Raw genomic sequence first — 7,693 nt, forward strand, 5'->3', positions numbered from 1 at the left:
CCTCATGTTTTGGAACAAGTAAAGTTAAGTTAAACTTTAGTTCCAACCCCTAGAATTTTAAAAGTTAAAATTCAACCCTTATACTTATATTATGATGATTTAATAATTATATATATATATATATATATATATATATATATATATATATATATATATATATATATATATATATATATGTATAAGAACAAAGTCGTCTTACCGCTAGTACGCCTCATTCACGAAGCCGGTCTATAAGGTGGGTATAAGGTTGTTGCCTATAAAATGGTAACTTAATGGGTGTCTATTCTCACCCACCGCTTGCTTGACTGGTGGAGGGTCGTTAGCCGAACGGGTAAGACAAGGACTTATAAATTCTCATTCAAAGTATGATGAATATTATAAAGTAACTAAATTCTTTTTATTAAATTCCCAATCTTAGTTACTTTAGGAAAAATGTGAATAAGGTGCTAATCCATGAAATTACACTTTACACTTTGATTAAGTCGTTGGTGGAGCGTGTGTGGTTAACCGGCACACTAACTTGGACTTAACAAGGTAGGTAAAGGGTGACTTAGGGTTTATTATAGTATCGATGGAGCGTGTGTGGTTTACCGGCACATCGATTGAGTGATAAACTTTAAAGGGTACCAAGTGATTTGCATGGTTACTTCACACCTCGTTTTGTGATCCTCGGCATCCCAGTCACAAAACTTGGAGGGCACACTCGAGGTTGAAACATGCCTTTGAAAAGTTCATTGAATCTCAAAGAATCTAGGAATTTCTAAGAACCAATCAAAAACCTAATACTTAAATGTTTTGGTTTTCGTGGTGGAAATTGGTGAATCGTCATTCACCTACCTTTCAAATATGGTATAGCTTAGATTACGGCATACCTCTTCTAAGTTATATTATATTGTGATTGGATCCTAGCCTTAATATTACATTTGGGTGTTTTATTAAGGACTCTCTTATATCTAAACTAATCTTGTTCTCTTCTTTTCAGATGTCTTCAAACAATGCTGCTTCTGGCTCTAATCCTAATAGCTCTTTTACTCTTATGAGCTTGTGTGGGAAAGTTACCTTTGATGGATCCAACATCAATGAGTGGATCAGAAACATCAGGATGATTACCCGCTACGAGGACAAAGAATATGTCCTTGACAAGGAGCTTAAGGAAATTAATGAGACCACTGCAACTCCCCAGGAGATCGCTGACTTTCATACTCATGAAAGAGATGCTACCAAGGTGGCTTGCATCATGTTAGCCACAATGACAGCTGAACTCCAACAGTCTTATGAGGATTTCTACCCTTATGAAATGCACCAAGATTTGATGGAAAGATACCATCAGAGTGCACGACAAGAGAGGTATGAGATCATCTGCTCCATGATAACAGCCATGATGAAGGACGGGGAATCCGTCATGAGCCACATGCAGAAAATGCAAAGGTATGTGGATCGGTTGCTGAAGCTTAATGTGAACTTCCCTGAGGAGCTTGCAATAGATATCATTTTGCACTCCTTACCATCGTGCTATGATCAATTTCGCATGACATATCACATGAATAAGGAAGAGGTCACACTCAGCAAACTTCAGGGACTTCTCAAGACCGCAGAAACAGGTCTTAAGGGGAAGTCGGTTGCTATCACTCCCACTCCAAACTCAACTCCGGTTTTGGCAATCGGGAAAAGACGAGGGAGGAAGAGAAAGAGCTCTTCGAAGGGTACCAAGGTTCAGATCCTTGATGGCTCTTCTTCAAGTGGAACCAAGAAAGGTTTCATCACTCCTTCTTCTGACCCAAAAGAGGCTGAATGCTTCTATTGCCATGAAAAGTCTCATTGGAAGCGGAACTGCCCAAAATACCAGCAGGATGTGAAGGATGGGAAAGTTAAACCCAACCACGCAGGTATTTACACTGTCTTATCTAATAACTTACCCCATTCTGAATCTTGGGTCCTTGATACCGGTTGTGGTATTCATATTTGTTGTGACTTGCAGGGACTAAGAAGAAGTGAGAATGTGGAGCAAGGAAGGATAAACTTGATCATGGGGAATAGGAAAGCTTTACCTGTCACCAAGATTGGAGTTTATACTTTATCGCTAAGTAGTGGGTTTAGTTTAGATTTGAATAAATGTTGTTATTCGCCAGGAATGGCAAGAAGTATTATTTCCTTTCATGCTTTGTACAAACAAGGGTTTACCTTTTCATTTAAGAATGAAGTTGGTTCTATTGATGCTTTCTTTAATAATGTTTTTTATTTTAGAGCATTACCCTGTGATGGTGTGTATGAAGCTGTATCTGTTGTAGATAATTCAGGAAATAATGTTTTGTGTATTGATTCTACTAATAATAATAACTTGGATAAAGCATCGTTATGGCATTGTCGTCTTGGACATATAAGCAAGAAGCGCATAGGCCAACTCCAAAAGGATGGAGTCTTGGAGTCGTTTGACCTAAAGTCGGATGATAGTTGCGAATCATGCTTACTTGGAAAAATGACAAAGTCACCCTTCACAGGCTCATGTGAGAGGGGTGAAGGTTTGTTGGACCTTGTACACACGGATGTGTGTGGACCATTCAAACATGCCACAAGGGATGCTAATCGTTATTATTTGACTTTCACTGATGATTACAGTAGATATGGATATGTTTACTTAATCAATCATAAGTCAGAGACTTTCGAGAAGTTTAAGGAATTTAAACAGGAAGTCAAGAATCAATTCGGTAGGAACATTAAGATGCTTCGATCCGATCGAGGAGGTGAGTATCTTAGTTCAGAGTTCCTCGACTATCTTAGGGAATGTGGGATTATCTCACAATTGACACCTCCCAGGACACCACAGTTGAATGGTGTAGCTGAGAGGCGTAATCGAACCTTGTTGGATATGGTTCGTTCCATGATGAGTCGAGCTACGCTACCAATCTCATTCTGGGGGTATGCCTTAGAGACTGCCGCCCATATTCTTAATCTAGTCCCTACAAAGAAAGTTGCCAAAACTCCTCACGAGATGTGGACTGGTAAAGTACCTAAACTAGACCACATCAAGATTTGGGGTTGTGAGGCTTTCGTGAGACGTGAGACTCATGATAAGCTCGAACCTCGAAGCGAGAGGTGTATTTTCATCGGCTACCCACAAGAATCCTTTGGTTACCTCTTCTACAGACCTAGTGACAATGTGGTCTTTGTAGCAAGAAGAGGAGTCTTTCGAGAGAGAGAATTTATAAGCCAAGGAGACAGTGGGAGGCAAATTGATCTTGAAGAAATTCAAGAGTCAAGCGGTGAAGGAACTTCAAACACTAGCCCTCAACTTGAGGAGGAAACTCCTGTTGAGCCAGTTGACGAGCCTGTACCACTGAGGCGTTCCACGAGAGTTAGGAATGCACCTGAGCATTACTATGGTTTCCATATTACTGCGGAAGGTGAGACACTTATTAGTGATGAGACACTAGTAGGTCTGGATGAACCTAACAGCTACACGGAAGCCATGGCAGGCCCTGAGGCTGCCAAGTGGAAAGAGGCAATGGATAGCGAGATACAATCCATGTATGACAATCAAGTTTGGAACTTGGTTGAAAATGTACCAGGTCGTAAGACAGTGGGGTGCAAATGGATCTTCAAAAAGAAGACCGACATGGATGGTAATGTACACACTTATAAGGCACGACTGGTTGCAAAAGGTTATTCTCAAACTCTGGGAGTTGATTATGATGAAACCTTTTCACCAGTGGCCAAGATAAAGTCTATTAGGGTCCTGTTAGCCATTGCTGCATTTCATGACTATGAAATATGGCAAATGGATGTCAAAACTGCTTTCCTTAATGGAAAGTTGGCTGAGGATGTTTACATGGTTCAGCCAGAGGGTTTTGTCAGTACAGAGTACCCCAATAGAGTGTGTAAACTCGAGAAATCCATTTATGGATTGAAACAGGCACCTCGCAGATGGAATCTTTGCTTTGATGAGAAGGTCAAGGAATTTGTCTTTTCAAGGAGTGAAGATGAATCTTGTGTCTATATCAAGGCTAGTGGGAGTATAGTCAGTTTTTTGGTACTGTATGTGGATGACATACTACTCATAGGAAATAACATCCCAACCTTGCAGGAAGTAAAGTCCTGGCTTGGGAAGTGTTTCGCTATGAAGGACCTTGGTGAAGCTGCCTATATCCTAGGGATAAGGATTTTGAGAGACAGGAGTAAAAGACTAATTGGACTTAGTCAGAGTACCTACTTGGATAAGGTGCTGAAAAGATTCAACATGCATAACTCCAAGAAAGGTGAGTTACCCATTCAGAGTAATGCCAGATTGAGTAAGACACAAAGCCCTAGTACTGAGGCTGAGATAGCAGAAATGAGTCGACTACCTTATGCTTCAGCTGTAGGATCGATCATGTATGCTATGACGTGTACTCGACCTGATGTAGCCTTTGCTTTAAGCATGGTTAGCAGGTATCAGGGGAACCCTGGCAAGGAACACTGGACTGCGGTAAAGAATATCCTCAAGTACTTGCGAAGGACTAAGGACTGGGTCCTTACCTTCGGTGGGAGTGATGACTTAAGATTTGTAGGGTATAGTGATGCTAGTTTCTAGACTGATAGGGATAATTTCCGCTCTCAGTCGGGCTGGGTCTTTACCCTAAACGGAGGAGCAATTTCTTGGAAGAGTTCCAAGCAAGAGACAGTGGCAGATTCAACTTGTGAATCAGAGTATATAGCAGCAAGTGAGGCAGCAAAGGAGGCTATATGGCTAAAGAACTTCATCGGAGACCTTGGAGTTGTACCAGCTATAAAAGAGCCAATGGTGATTTTCTGTGACAGCAATAGTGCGGTTGCCTTAGCCAAGGAACCAAGGGATAACGGGAGATCCAGACACATCGACAGAAAATACCATTTTATCAGACATCGAATCGAAGAAGGACTCCTCGTGGCGAAGAGGGTATCATCGGATGAGAACCCAACAGATCCCCTCACGAAGGGACTGAGTAGGGTTAAGCATCTCCAGCATGCTCGGAGCATAGGGCTGAAGGATGATATAAGTTTTAGTAGTTAGATAACCTCGAAATTTGTAAAGTGTAATTGACATTAGATGATGAATAAAAGGTGTTTTATTTATGAGTAAAGTGTTGCTATCTCTTGTTGATCATTTACTATATTTCGTTTGCATGTTTTGACTTCCAAAATAATTTTGTTTGATATAACATATTATTCAAACCTCCACAGTCGGTCATATGTCGGAAGTAGGTATGAATCAAGACTTTCATGATTGGTTGCAGAGGTCTAAAGTGTTGGACAAGGCTACAACAATCATGAGTGCTCATAAGTTCTGAGCATTGGACTCAACCCACGCTCACTGGAATCACTTCATGGAATTTTATCTCGAGTAATCGTGAGACGGTAATATCATATAAGTCTTCAAACCTAGAGATATGATTTGTTACTTACGAGTTGGTTATGCATTGATTGTACGAAAAACGCATTGGTAACTCGATGTTATAAAACGTGCTTTTGTGTGTAATTCAATGAGTGGTAGAACAAACATATGAGTCGAAGTTTATCTGTTCCTTCTTGGATTAGAAGCTGATATCTGGGCCCCTCGATGATTTTGTTTTGACCTATGTACCGGGCCCGGTCAGAACTAAGTTGATGTGTTCAATTAAGTTCTTTGTCAAACAAATCGGAAATCGGGAAACAAACTGCTGGAAAATAAGTAAGACATTGTTCCATGTATTTGTCTGGCTGTTATCTAGAACAGAGGATTATATGATCACTTATCTTAAATGACAAGTTCTAGTTCAACAGAGTTTAAAGAGCTACGATTGCTGATCGGTTCTTGAAGTCATACTTGCAACTATAGTTATTAGACTTATCCAAGTGGGAGACTGTTGGATATAGTGTCTAAGTTCATAACTATATTTGGTATGTACTTGACCCGACCCGACATGGTCCATTTGGGTTGCACTTCACCCGAACAGTTTATAGATAATATTTGAGAATAGTACAAGTTATGATTTATTAATATATTATAAGTTCTAATGTATTAATATAAGATCATATTATTTAATTAGTAGTGATCTATAATTAATCTAGGATTAATTTAGTGATCAAAGATACTACTAATTAAATATGGGCTTCTATATTTATATTGGGTGGGCTAATGCTCATTTGGAATGGGCTAGGCTTGGATGGAAAAGTCCATGGATACTCCATGGAGCTTTAACCCATGGATCTCATGGAAATGAAGAGACATGGGTTTTAGGGTTTAACCTAATCCACCACACTATATAAAGGAGGCTTTGATTCTTGAAAAATGTCTAGTTGACACTTGTTGAGGTGAGGGCAATTTCAAGATAGTAAATACTATTCTCTCAAAGTTCCAAGTTTGTGGTGATTTGTGACTTTCATTTGAGGCATCCACATTATTGGTGCTAGGCTCTAGAACTCCAAGCAATCAACTACAACTACAAGGTAAGTATATCTACTAGCTTATTTGATTCATGTTCCCCATGCCATGCTAGTTAGGATATAAACCTTGGAAAAATAATTATTTACATGTATCTTAGACAAACATAGATCCAAGGTTTATTAGGGTTGCATGTACACTTAGGAAGTGTTAGAATGCTCAAAACCCATCACAATGACCATCTTCATGTGACTCGCCAAGTCATCCTTGAGACTCGCCGAGTCCATCCAGTCCTCTTTCCATACAGACTTATTTTGAGCCATGTTGCGGCTCCAAATCACAGATCCAATCTTCTAGAGCATACTTACCACGTAAAGTTGCAAACTTTACGTGCATGCATGGTTATAAAGTCTCCAAATGTCTATTTTAAGTTATTAATGGAGCTTCTAGTCCAAGAGGGACTCCAACCACAACCAATACAACAACTTTATGACTCTAGCATCCAAGGAGAGTCCAGATCTGAAGTTACAACTTCAGATCTAGCCCATAGCTCAACATGCCAACTTGAAAATCCATAAAAAGCCCTAGAATCAACCAAAGGGAAGAAAAGGGAAGTAAGAATGGTACATTGATACCTTCAAACGTTGCTAGCTGAGGCAAAACCCGCTTCCCACTCCTTTCTGGCTTCAATTTCCTTTGCACTCTTAGCTTCCTTCCTCCAAGATCATCTTTTCCAAGCTTCAAACACACACCAAGACACAGACACACGAATTAGGGTTTTAAGGGTTCTCAAAGACTGTAAGGAGTCCCAAAGGAGGCTGAGGCTCCTTTAAATAGGGGTGAAAACCCCGGGATTTAGGGTTTCCACTGCCAGTTCCTACTCGCCGAGTCCCAATAGTGGACTCGCCAAGTAGGTCACTAACCACGCGTTCTCACCCCGCTGCTACTCGAAGAGTAGGTCGACCAACTCGTCGAGTAGAGCTTTATCCAGAAATTCTTAATTACGTAATACCTGAGGATCGGGGCGTTACATCCCAACCTGAAATCAACGGTCTTGGACCGTTTCGACGCCGGCTGCGACTGCACCGGGGCCTGCCTCTGCTCTTGCAACTGCAACTCAATCTCCAACTCACGTCGCTGAGTGGCCTCCTGCAACTCCAGCAAGGTCTTGCACCTCTGTATAGACACAAACTGCTTGATATCCCTCTTGAGCATACTCAGATATCGGGACATCTGAACCTGCTCCGAAGCAAACTCAGGGCAATACATCGCCCTCTCAGTGAACATCCTGGTGATCTCCGTCACCGACTCCGAATC

The sequence above is a fragment of the Lactuca serriola genome, chromosome 5 (assembly GCF_051521515.1).
Source record: "Lactuca serriola cultivar US96UC23 chromosome 5, Lser_US96UC23_V15, whole genome shotgun sequence".
Classification (NCBI taxonomy): Eukaryota; Viridiplantae; Streptophyta; class Magnoliopsida; order Asterales; family Asteraceae; genus Lactuca; species Lactuca serriola.